Consider the following 13,583-nt stretch of genomic DNA (forward strand, 5'->3'; position numbering starts at 1 on the left):
TTGTGCCTTGCGCAGTTTTGGCAGTCAGTGTCCCAGCCTCCCGATGAAAATTGTGCAATATTCATAGACAGTCACACAGGTATGTTTCATGTCATTCCTCCAATTTGTTTTGGTTTTCAACTGACATGTTTCTTTCCATGAGTGTTTCTATGTATCCAAGTATCACAGGTCTTCATCTGCCTCTTAGCAGCACAAGTATAATGGCTTCCAGGAGAGCAGAGTCAAAGACATCATTGAGAGTGAAACTAGGGATGCAGTTGATCAAGTGTCCATGAACTTGCATGTCTATGAATACATCAAATTGTTCATGGACAAGGATATCAAGATGAAATGGTAGTGGCATCACAATGAGCAACACAATCAACAGTAGCAGAAGGTAGCATACCTACGTGCAACAAATTCAAGAGGAAGGTTGTTAACAGCGTAGAGGTGGAGCAAAGTTCAAGAAGATCCACTTGTGATGAAAGTAGCTTTGGATATTGAGGCTATGAGGTGACAACATGACAAGAGGATCGCACAAAGACAGAGAGAGAAACATAGAAGGATTTGCAAGTGCTTGTTGGGTGCGGATCCCCTAAGGCAAGTTTTGGGGCTTAAAGCCCAGATTTTGAATAAATCTGATGTAAAGACTCCACGTTTTATGGTTGCGGAGCGCGAAGATTGTAAATGAGTCATAGGGTTGTCTGCCCTCATTTTTGTAATGTAATTTTGGCTTTAGAAATCTACCCATCGTCCGCGGACCATGGGATTGTATAAATAGAATGAGGCTCTAAGTTGTAAATCAACGGAGAGAAGTGGAAGTAATAGATGGATAATTGAGTCTTGTCTGAAGTGTAGAGTCAAGTCTTTGCATTGTAGAGTAGGAGAAGGCTCTACAACTGACTGTGCAAAGGCCTAGTAGTTCACAACTGAGTGTGTAGACCCCTGCAGCTGAGTGCGCAAGGCGAGTCGAGTCTGTAACCTTTGGAGAAGTAATAAAGAGAAGTTTTACATCATTTCTATGTATCTTTTTCCTGTTTTGTGCATTGAATGTATCAGATATAAATTGCAATTCTATTGTTTGTATGATGTGAAAACTTATATGAATGTGCTGATAAAGGGAAGATAAGATAAAGTATTTGTTTACGCGAAGATAACTAACTGTTATAAGAAGATAAGTAAGATACGCGGTGTAACTTGGGGAAGTAGCACAGATCACTGCTAGGGCAGTGCGAAATCACCTCAGCCCCTGGTTAGGGTTGCACGAAGGTGATTATAACAGATCGCAAAGGTCTCACAGGTCAGGATAGTGCGCGAAGTGACCTGTGCGAAGGTATTCATAGTTGGACTAAACCGACCCCTCAGACATCTCAAGGGTGCAAAAAATTGGTTCCAGCACCCCCCCCCCGCCCCCCCCAATACTGCTTTGGGTGAGACCTCAGTCCACGTTCCATGGGCTATTTCCAAAATGTTAGAAAAATTATATATATGACAGAGAAATGCAAGACATATAATATGTGGAAAAACACAAACACATAAAACCAGAGAGACATAGATATATGTGGTTCACCTAGTTTGGGCTACGTCCACCCCGAACAACCAATCCTTCCTTTCTATTATCTAGCAAAATGAAGAGACACAACCTACAGCAGATCCACTATAATATCCTCTGTTTTCTCTCATAGTCTCACCTCTCTGTTTCTCGCTCGAAGAATACACATCTATTACATAGCCTCAATACAATGCCCTCATACAAAGAGAGGGGTTGCCTTCTAGAGCAAAAAACCCTAAAATAAACATAAATTCTACCATAAGATCATCCACCTAATGAACGACCCAGATTGACTAGAAATTACTATACTTTTACAAGGAAATTTTACATTTATTTTTAGCTTTGGGGGCACTGCCCCTAAAACCCCCATTGGGGGACCGCTGGCCCCCAGACCCCCCAGCCGGGGGGGGATTAGCCCCTCTGTACCCCCGCGGGGGGGGGACAAGTCCCCCCTGCACCCCCCCGCGTGTAGGGGTGTACAATCTTCCTGGGGTATACATCCGGCTGAAACAAAGACCTCTAATAATCATGCTCCACACCCAACACAAAAGGGCCAGTAGTAAAGGGATTTGTTTGGCTAATTAGACCCGGGTATCCTAACCAACTAGACTCAACGAAAATGGACCCATCTATGCTTACGATCTTCCTGGAAACATGCATGAAGCTACTGCGTGACCACAAGGCTATAAAAGGATTACAGGAACTCATTAACAGATGCGCTAGGACTGCACCAGGAGAACCGCGTGTAGTCTGGAATATTGGAAAGAATATGACGAGGACGGGAAGAGAAATGAGGTTAACTGCGCATATTGGAGAATACGAGATGGACCAAGTAATTTTTTATTTAGGATCAGAAGCGAATGTCCTGCCGAAGCAGACGTGGGAGCGCATGGGGAGGCCTACGCTGTAATGGTCTCTTATTCAGTTGAAATGGCGAATCAGCAGAAAATAATACCTATGGGAAGATTGCAGGGAATCACCATGGATATTGAGCGAGTGAGTGCACTAGAAGACTTTGAAGTGATAAATATTGTTGATGATAGCAATCCCTACCCCACACTCTTAGGAATTGATTGGGCCACTGACATGAATGGGGTGATTAATCTCAAGAAGTGCAAGATGATTTTTGAGAAGAAGTCTTTGTGCGTAGTTATACTCTTGGACTAAGAGAGTGACTATGAGAGTGACGAGGATTTGGACTGCATCTATAAAATAACCGCGTGAGAGAAAGACTGGGTAAATCCCATCGCGGATGGACGAATTTCATGGGAGCACGAAAGCTCCTATACTTCGGATTCGGATGAGAAGATAGAGCGATGGCAGAACCAGTTACACGAGGTAACCACGCTAAACTGTAATATGATGACAAGGTCACTACGCTACGTATCGAAAAAGTAAGTGACCTGCCTACTTATGATGGGTTAAGTGAGGTAGATACCTTCCTGGATAGATTTGAAAGAGAAGTGCTGGAAAAGCAATGCTTCCAAGCTTTGAAGTGGGTATTGTGCACTACACCCATGAGGTGGTGGGGTACGCACCAAGGAATCTTTGAGGACTGGTGCGAATGCAGGAGAATGATGTCCATGCATTTTGGGAAGCCTAAGATGCAACTAAAAAACAAGTATGATGGACGGGATGATCCATGCGCACACCTGGCCAAGTGGACAAAGGTCTATGGAGAAAAGAAACAACCTGAGTGGGTGCACCTGTTCTGTCATACCCTAGATGTTATACCCATGAACTGGTATATAGAAACGGAGCTCTGCCATGGGACAAGTGAATGCGATATCCTATGCGAAGGGTTCCTCTTAACCTTCACTTTTGAGGATCACTAGTGGGACGGCGTTGATGACGCGCTACAAGAGGTAAACACAGCTATCTTTAGGATACCATAGGAGCCAATAGAATCGATTAAGCCTGAATGGGCTACTCAGCTGAGCTATGCACTAGAATGTTGCAATGTAAATGTTGAAGAAGAAGACGAGGATCTGCGGAAAATTAACATTCCAGAAACAGAAGACCATCGTGAGGATCAAGGACCACAGATTGAGAACCCTGACATAACTATGCCGGTAAAGACAAAGCAGGTGAACATTAGTAAGGATGCTGAACCTAAGTTTGCAACACTCGGTGAATATTGGGATGACGCGATGGTGGATAAGGTCGCTGAGTTACTCTGTGAGTACTAGGACTTATTCCCGACCAATTTTACGGATTTAAAGGGAATCATCAGAGATTTAGGAATGATGAGGATCACATTAAAACCCGACGTGAAGCCAGTTAAGTAGAGGCCTTACTGCTTAAATCCGAAATGCAAGGAGAGGGTCCACATAGAACTAGACAAAATGCTCACAGTAGGAATCATTGAGCCAGTGGAAGAATCCAATTGTGTAAACCCTATGGTGGTGCAGGAAAGGAAGCAGAAGGGTGAGATAAGAATATGCGTGGATCTCAAGAAATTGAATGACACATGTGTGCATGATCCATTCCCAACTCTATTCACAGATGAGGTGTTGGAAAATGTCAGTGGACAAGAAGCATATTCTTTCGCTGACGGATTCTCAGGGTACCACTAGATCAAAATTGTGTCGGAAGATAGGAGCAAGACAACCTTAATGACTGAGTGGGGTTGCTTTCAATACACTATTATGCCGTTTGGGTTGAAGAATGCACCAACCATCTTTTTGCGCGTGGTTGTTGCAGCATTCAAGGAATATATCCACAAGTTCCCGGAAGTTTATTTTGATGATTGGACTTTATTTGGGTTGGTTAAGCACCATGTAGCGAGCTTACGCTTGATGTTGGATACCTGCCGAAGATACCAAATCGTGCTTAACCTCAAGAAGTGTACGTTCCTCGTTCCTTTTAGGAACCTATTGCGACATGTGGTTTGCAGACAGGTACTGATGGTAGATCTCATGAAGATTGCGGTGATTCTGAATTTGGAAGCATCGCGAATTGTGAAACAACTGCGTGCTACCGTGGGACATACGGGGTACTACAGGAAGTTCATCAAAAGCTATACCCAGATCATTGTGCCGATGGAAAAGCTGTTGAAACAAGATGTCATGTTCTGTTGGAATGATGACTATAAGAAAAGCCTGGATGTATTGAAAGAAAAGATGGTCACTGTGCCTCCTGGTCTTCCCGAATTGGGATGAGGAGTTTCATGTCTATGTTGACGCATCGTGTATAGTGCTGGGAGCGGTACTAAAATAGGATGGTGGAGAGGGCTCGGATCACCCTATCACTTTTGTGAGTCGCAGATTGTCTAAATCAGAAAATAACTATTCCACCATTGAACGCGAGGGACTGGCTATGGTGTATGTGCTCCAGAAATATCGACATTTCCTGCGAGGGGGACACTTCAAAATGTATACAGATCATTCCACACTAAAATACTTGGTTAATAAGCCTGTGTTGTGGGGGCGCATATGTAGATGGATTCTATTGTTCCAAGAATATGATTTTGAAGTTGTTGTGAAACTTGGATGATTAAACGCAGGACCGGATCACCTGTCGCACATTGAGACAGGAGAAGAACCTACTAGTTTGGAGGAAGGATTACCCGACGTGTAGCTCTTTGTTGTGCTTGTAGGAAATGGAAATTTTGAAGATATAATCCACTTTCTCATGACTGGAACTGTGCCAAAAGAATACTTTGTCCTACAGAAGAAGGAACTAGTGGTGCACATGACAGATTTCTCTGTCATTGCAGGGCACCTATATAAGATGGCAAATGATGAGATACTGCGAAGATATGTACCTAAATTTGAATGAAGCCATATCCTTGTGGAAGGGCATGGGGGCACTGTGGAAGGACACTATGCAGGGAGAGTGACCATGCAGAAGAATCTTTGCGCAGGGTTGTGGTGGTCAACTCTTCATCAAGATTCAAGAGCACATTGCAAGGCCTATGATCTATGTCAAAGAACAGGTAAACCATCGCGGAGGGACGAGATGCCTTTGAATCCGCAAATGATGTTGCAACCCTTTGAAAATTGGGAGATCGACTTCGTAGGACCCATCAAACCTCAAGGAAAAATGGGTGTGAGATATATTATCATTGCAACAGAGTACCTGACTCATTGGGTAGAAGCACAGCCAATAAAATATTGCACAGCTACCACAGACGCGAAGTTTCTGTTTGAACATGCATTGACACGATTTGGATGTCCAAATATCTTGATGAGCGATCGCGGTACACATTTCCTAAACGAGACGATCAGCGCACTGACAGAAGAATTTCAAGTGTATCATAAAAAAAGCACACCGTATCACCCATAAACTAATGGGACAGTAGAAGCATTTAACAAAGTACTAGAGACTGCGTTGACCAAAGTATGCAATGCGCAGCGAAGTGACTGGGACCTTCACGTACCTACAATATTATGGGCTTATAGGATGACATGCAAGAAATTGATGGGACAGACACCTTTCCAGCTTGTCTATGGAGTGGAAGCCATAATTCCGATGGAATACATCATGCCTAGTCTGCACATAGTAGCGCTCGCCGGTATGATAGACTGCGGAGCCTTGGAGGAAAGACTCGCGTAGTTGGAGAAACTCGAGGAAGAATGATTTCTGGCTGGCTTTCACCAACAGGTACAAAATCAGTGCGAAAAAGTGGAAACTCAAGGAAGAACAAGATTTGCGCAGACGAGAGAAGGAGTTGCAGCATGAACAGGTACAATAGGAGGCGCAAAATGCATAGACTAAAGAAACTACGTCCATACAGGTTATGGACCCATCTAGCAGCTGGCATGGAGCAGACATGGTGAGTAGTGTTGTTGATCGCATGTAAGCATGTTCAGGAGCATGGATGTCATTGTGTGCATTCATGCGATCCCACCCATTTGGCACACTCACTAATGCAAAGACAAGAAGCAAGTCCGACTGGAGATGAACATGTATTTTGACAAGTTGATGTGCATGGTCACTAGCACACACTTGGAGATCAGCACAAACATTATGCATCAGTATGTTGCTGGTCCAGCTGCACTCAATATGATGATGCACATGTTATCAGATGAGTTGTACAGAGGATCCATATCAGTGTACCTGGATGCAACGGAGTCAAGAGTTCGCTTTCAACAAGATGCCACCTTGTCTTAGTGGTCTGAGTCTTAGTGATGTCTTGCATGGATTACTTGAGCCATTTTGTCTCACATGGGTACATTTGTATGTAACATCTTGTAAAGTGGAAGTCCAAGTGTCAATAGTTGAATGTAACAGTCATAGAGTAGTTGAAGAGTCATGAGGGTAGGTGAACAGTCACAAAGGGGAATGTCAAGGGTCTCCCCACCCTTTTCTATTTATAGTACCTCATAACTCATTATAGAGGATTTTGGTCAGCCAAGCTTCTGATAGCATTATCTTAGAGAAATCTTAGAGAGTATTGTAATGAGTCTTGGCTTCTCCGCAGTGCAGAGATAGTACATCTCTTTGGAGGAGCAAGCGGCACTGACTGTAACGTTCCGCTACCAGGAAAAGTGGTTGGTCATGGTTGTACTGTATGATTGGAACTTTCACTTTTGATATAATAGAGCCAGCATGTTTCATGGATATGTTGTTATTATATTTCAGCTATCTTGGTTACTCTAATGATATATGTATGTGTTTGCTTACAGATGCATGTATGGAATTTTTCTATATAAGTATGTATGAATCTTACCGAGATATGTTGTTGGTTTTTTTAGTTCCAGTCTTCGCAGCCTGTCACCAGTGATCAAGATGGGATCTTACTATGTCTGGTTTTGTTAAATGTTTTGCAAATGATCTTCAGTGCAAAGCATGTCATAAGCACATCCATCAGAAGCAGCTTAGAAAAAAGCTTTCCAACCGTATATCACACTCCCAAAAATGGTTTCTGGATCAGAAGATATGACAAAATGAATAATTGACTCAAAAATCAACCAGTGTAGCAGTTCATGTATTTAACGATCCTGAGGAAGCTAGGAGATGCCAGTGGCTGGTTTTGTGGCTGCATTGTGATAGACAAGGAGAGAACATAGCATTTGAGGTCATAGATGTCTGCTGTGTTGCTAATCCTTATCTCAACATATGACGAGCTTGTTTCTCTGCTTTGATTGAAAGAGATATCCATGAGTCTGTGTAGAGGTTGGTCCATCCAAATCAGTTTTTTGTAGATGCAGTTCTTGGTAATTGAGAACCTGCTTCCAATTCGTGGCATAGGGCACTGTACATTGTTGACAGTGATATTGCTAGTGAAAGGTTTACAGCTTTTGGTCTCATGGTTCTAGAGAGTAATTACTTGGAGATTTATAAGTATGAAACTTAGGGAGGTTGAAATTGATGAGGAGGTAGATGTCATTATATTGGAATGGATGTGTTACATGCTTCTATATGAGAGCATGCTTCCTAGTGTAATCGTTGCAAGAGATCGTTGGCTCAAGTCAAGGGGGCTAATTTTTCCTTCTCATGTGACATTGCACATGGCACCAGTTACACATCCTGAAAGATACAGTGAAAGTATTGACTTCTGGCGAAATGTTTATGGAATTGATATGTCTACGATGTTACCATTGGAAAAGAAATGTACCTTTGAGGAGCCTTGTATCGAAACTATTACAACAGAAAATGTCTTGATATGGGTAATTGTTATCACACAAATTGATTATAGCACTGTCACAATACAGGAGTTGGAATCAGTTACTGCAAATTTCAGTGCATCATCTATGATGAAAGAATCCCTGCATGGTTTTCATTATGGTATGATGTTTCATTTGGAGGAAATGCAACAACATCTAGTGATACCCAGTCAGAATAATAAATAGACAACTCTTTACCTAGAGATGTTCGTGTGAATGGTGTACATCAAAGAAAAAGTGTGTGAAATCTCTATATTTACAATCCTTTAGAGGTGAAGCAATATCAAGTAATTGTAGGTTCTAGGTTCTATTACATTGTCACAGAGTAGGGAGAAGCCACACTTTCTGAATATACACCTAGAATATGCTTCTGGGGGATAATGCTTTGTGAAGGAAATCTATTATGCGGTGATATTTTCAGCTTGTTATTGTTCACAGCCTTTGGGGCATCATTCTGAAGCATTTGATTTGATTATTTCATTGGTTCCTTGACGTTTTTTGTAGCAAAGTTTATCTGAAAGAATGTTGGGCTCAATTCATACCACAATTTTGTCCTCTGAATATCATGATAGGAGTTGGGTGCTCTTGTATGATGTTTATGCTATTACCATGGCTATCAAGAGGAAAGTCTTGGAGCATGCCTAAGACTTCTCATTTTTGTAGTGGTTTATCTCAGAGTGCACATTCTATTAGCAAAGGTGGAGAGTTTCCAGTCAAATAAGATGTCAAATATTGCTGAGGTTTCACAGAAAAGGACAGTTTCAAATGTCAATTTGAAGAAGGCACAATAGCTATTTTTTGGATGAGTGCAATTAACTGGAACTACATACCTAAATGGGAAAAGTGAGGATTTATTTTGGTGGCTAAAAAAAACCGTGAGCGCTGCGCGTAGCCCTTTGGCGTTGCATGTATAGCCATCTTCAAGGAGTGTTGTGCATAGCCCTTTGGCGCTGTGCGTAGGGCCATCCCCAAGTTTACATCAATGAAGGACACCCAGCATTGGGAGGTAAACTAGATGAGTTGCGGCCTAGTTTTGAAGAAACCTTGCGTATTGGTTCCAAGGATTCTTGTTTTACTAAACTACCTATAGCAGTTTTACCAGGAGAGATGTGCTTTGTGAAGTTGAGTAATGCTGAATTTGATAATTGCTTGCGTCCTAGAGATGTTATGCATAAAATTAAGCTGCAGGTGCTGGATGCTTATGAAAATCCTGTTGGAAAAGGACATTGGCCTCCTGTGGGTGTAGAGAAAGCTCTGACCCTATGGTACGATGCTGTTGCTCAGATTCGGGAGTGGCTCATGACATGGATGGACAAACAAAACAAGCACATTATCGTTGGGTACCCTTTAGTGACTATTCTTCTGTGCCTTGGTGACCCTCAAGTTTTCAACAATAGCTTTGGTCCACATATGGAGCATCTGTATAAACTTCTGAGAGAAAAAAGTCATCGATCTATGGCATTAGATTGTCTTCACCATGTTATACGATTTTATTTAAATGTTTACGCAGGATGTGCAGCATGATAAACTTGTCGACTTTTGTGTTACTATAGCAGAAAACAACCTAGAGTTTTGTATGAATCATATGATATTAGAGTAGACAGTTCAAGTGAGGGGAAAGTGATTGGTCTTCGAGCACTACTTGCAGTTGTTATTTCTCTGTCCAGTCGTCGTGGTGGTTCTGACATGTTTCATGGTGATGATGTTCATTTCTTTGCAACATCATCCTTACGAGGATCATTTGCATCATCATGGTCATCTTCGGTTTCTGGAGCTTCTGCCTCACCTCGGCATCCATACTCTTTGCAGTCTCTTGGTTCTGTTTCTTCTGACCAATCATTAACAGGGCATGATATTAGTCAGTTTATCCCAAAGGTCAAACTTGCTATTGACTCTATTTTGAGGGTATGCGACACAACTTATGGGCATGCACTTTTAACATCAAAAAAAACTACAATAGATCCACTCACCAAAGAAAAATCACAGGGTTGGCTAGTTTTCCGACGAGCCCCAAAATGCATACCACATGTGATTCAGGATATTGGCCAAAGTGACAAAATGACATAAATTATTCCAGTTTATGGCATAAGTATTGAACCTGGTTTCCATGAAGAAGCAATCCAAGTGCTTTTTTGTATAGGATGACCCATAGGGTAGGGGGAAGTGATTATGTTGGAAGCTCAAGGGGCAAACCCATATCTTCACCACCAAATCTGCTCTTGCGAAGTGGTTTAAGTTCGATCAGTAGTTTCTGCATCTCAAAGGGTTGTATGGCACCAATGCCGAAATCGCTTGAAAGTAAAATTTGCAGAAGAATGTTGCATTGGTTTCAGCAGGAACGCACATAATTGCTACCAGTAATTTCCATTGGTGAACCAGGCAGTTTGAATGTTTCGAACAACAAATTCAACATGTGGTAGCATTCAAGTTCTTCTAGAATAGATGGGCAGAGATTTTAGGCATTAAAAAAGAGATCTCATGGGAAATTAAAGGACTTCTTGCAGCAAATCGAGTTTTTTAAGGGATGTGGCATTATTCAAAATCATTCAACGAATAGATGGAAAAATTTTTGGGCATCCAAACATCTATAGGGTGCAGGTGGAAGAGGATTGATCAATATTCTTGAGTAGCCCAGATTTCTAGCGATGACACCTTCAGCAAATCAACAACAAACCAATTATTCTGTTTTGATGATATTTTATAATTTTAATTTATGCTATTTGACCGTAGCACATATTTATTTGTTTTGATTTTAATTATTTTGATTCCTATGTTTAGGAAATCAAAATTAAGATGTAATAGGGTATATATAGGATGATTTTTGAAAATGTAAGGGTTCGATTTTTGCAGTAGAGTGAGACTGCTTTGGACTGTGTAAATCTTCTTCTGATTATTATTTTTAATGGAGCAGTTTCTGCTGTTTAGATTTGGGATCCATCACGGTGTTTAATGTCCAGCATGTGTTCCTTGTAAAATCACTTACATACTTTGTTTTTTCTACTAATTCTTTTTACAACATTATCTAAGGGAAGTTTTAGGAATCCATCCATGCACGATGCTCCTTTCGTAATGATTTTGTTGTTAATTGTAGTGGTTATCTTTGTTGAATCCATCCTATGTTAGATGCTCTGTTGAGTAACCCTGTGTTTCTTTTTCTTATAACGCTGCCACTGTAGATCCATCCCCTGATTAATGCCTGTAGGGCAGTGAGCTTTCTCCTCTTTTCTTCTCTCATTTACATCTTTTATCTGGTTGAGCATTGCACCTACTTTGCCCCAAGTTTGCTGGCAGAAACCGACCTCGACTCCATAGCCCAATAGTCCCTTCTCTTGCTGTTTTCGACCCACAGTTTTCAACCAAATCCTCGTTCTTCATAGCTAGCCTAAGATTCACTTATTTCATCCACATTTTGTTGGAAAAGAGAGAACCCTCTCTGGTCTGGCAGGGCTAGATGCCAGATCGAAAGCTTGGTCTGTGGTTACCTCGGAATTGCCTCTTCTTAGCCTTGAGGTTCATTCTGAGTGCTAACATATTGGCACCGTTGCTGGGGATGAGGTGACAGATCTTCTCCGGGAAAGATCGTTCAAGTTGCAGATCTGATTGCTGATGGTGGACAATAGTCAGACACATATGAAGTCTGAAATCATATACCTGACGAATCCATTGTTCTAAATCCTGAGTTTCAAAGTATTGATGGTGGCTCCACTGGCTAAATGAAGGACATAGATGTTGTTTCTATTTGTTCAAGGTATTCATGTATCGATTTTTCTAATCTTCCTGGTTTTCCTAATCAATTACCGAAAGATGCATATTCTTTGAGCAATGGCCCTAAATTCAATGGGGAAGATCTGACTTTGACTCTTGAACATGTAGCAAATTTCAAAACATTTATAGAATCTCCTAGAGTCAAAAAGAGGATATTTTTATCAGATTGTTCTATGATTCGTTTCAAGGGAAATGTAGAAAATGGATCAAAATTTTTCCTATCAGATGTATTAATTCATTTGTAGATTTTTGGCATATCTTTCTTAAAACGTGGATGGAAAAAGAGGAAGAATGCGAAATAGAGGAGGCCTCTATTCATGGCTTTAGAGAATGGGAAGATATGTGCATGGATGATGAGGTAGATTGCAACTTTGCTTCATCTCTTTCTTCTTGTTTGAAGTCTCGTCGATGTATCCATGAAGTTAAGCTCAATTTTTTGCAAGATTTTGCCATCAAAATTGAAGAAGATCTAACTGAATTGGAGACCCAAATACAATCCCAGGATTTGGACTGTCAAGTCCCATTCTTTGGGGACCTTTTCCAGTAGAAGGAAGGAAAGGTAAGGCTGCCCTTCAATGTTTTCATTAATAATTTTCAACTGGAAGCATGTACTGAGGAGTTGGGGTAGCAAACAGAGTCTGGTTTCTTTGATCCTATTGCAGAATATATGAAAAAAAAAATCAGTTTGAATAACAAGCCAGATTTCCTTTTACACAGCCACACTCATTTTGTGCATGTATGGCTGTCAGCATTTACATTTATGTTCTGTTTCAAGCAACGCCAAGCATCATCATTGCTATAGTTTCTTGATTGGTTAATTTGGAATTACAACATCACTTAATCTAGTGATTTGCAGCAAAGTAGGGTAGGGTTGTACATAAATACGCTTCCCAAAGCAACATTTCAGTTTTCAGCATTTGTTTTAGTTTCCTAATGTACAGGTTGCAGTATGTGTGTTTTTTTTGTTGGTATAAGTTGTTCAAGCTTGCAACTGTTTGTGACCGTATTGCCCAAAGGATGAGGCACTTGGTCTACGGTGTTGTTGACACCTCCAAGGAGCTTCCATCCCCAATAAGGCCAATGTTAGTTCTAGTATTCACAGCTTGTCACCAGTGATCAAAATGGGCTCTTACTATGTCTAGTTTTGTTAAATGTTTTACACATGATCTTCAGTGCAAAGCATGTCATAAACATGTCCATCAGAAGCAGCTCGGAAAAAAACTTTCCAATGGTATATCACACTCCCAAAACTGGTTTTTGGATCAGAATATATCCAAATGAATAATTGACTAAAAAATCAACCAGTGCAGCAGTTCATGTATTTAATGATCTTGAGGAAGCTAGGAGATGCCAGTTGCTGGTTTTGTGGTTGCATTGTGATAGAAAAGGAGAGAACATAACATTTGAGGTCATAGATGTTTGTCGTGCTGCTAATCCTTATCTCAACATATGGCGAGCTCGTTTATTTGCTTTGATTGAAAGAGATATCCATGAATCTGTGCAGAGGTTGGTCCATCCAAATCCGTTTTTTGCAAATGCAGTTCTTGGTAATTGAGAACCCGCTTCCAATTCGTGGCATAGGGAACTGTACATTTCTGACAGTGATATTGCTGGTGAAAGGTTTACAGCTTCTGGTCTCATGGTTCTAGAGAGGAATTACTTGGGGATTTATAAGT

General features: G+C 41.1%; 1 pseudogene; it reads left to right on the forward strand.

Moving 5' to 3' along the window:
* The first annotated feature begins 6,538 nt into the window (after positions 1–6,538).
* Positions 6,539–8,634, forward strand: LOC149171296 (putative protein arginine N-methyltransferase 6 pseudogene; annotated as a pseudogene).
* Positions 8,635–13,583: the final 4,949 nt, after the last annotated feature.

The sequence above is a fragment of the Pinus tabuliformis genome, chromosome 4_2 (genome assembly GCF_031772625.1).
Source record: "Pinus tabuliformis cultivar Carrire ecotype Pingquan chromosome 4_2, CPIR1, whole genome shotgun sequence".
In the NCBI taxonomy this organism is placed as follows: domain Eukaryota; kingdom Viridiplantae; phylum Streptophyta; class Pinopsida; order Pinales; family Pinaceae; genus Pinus; species Pinus tabuliformis.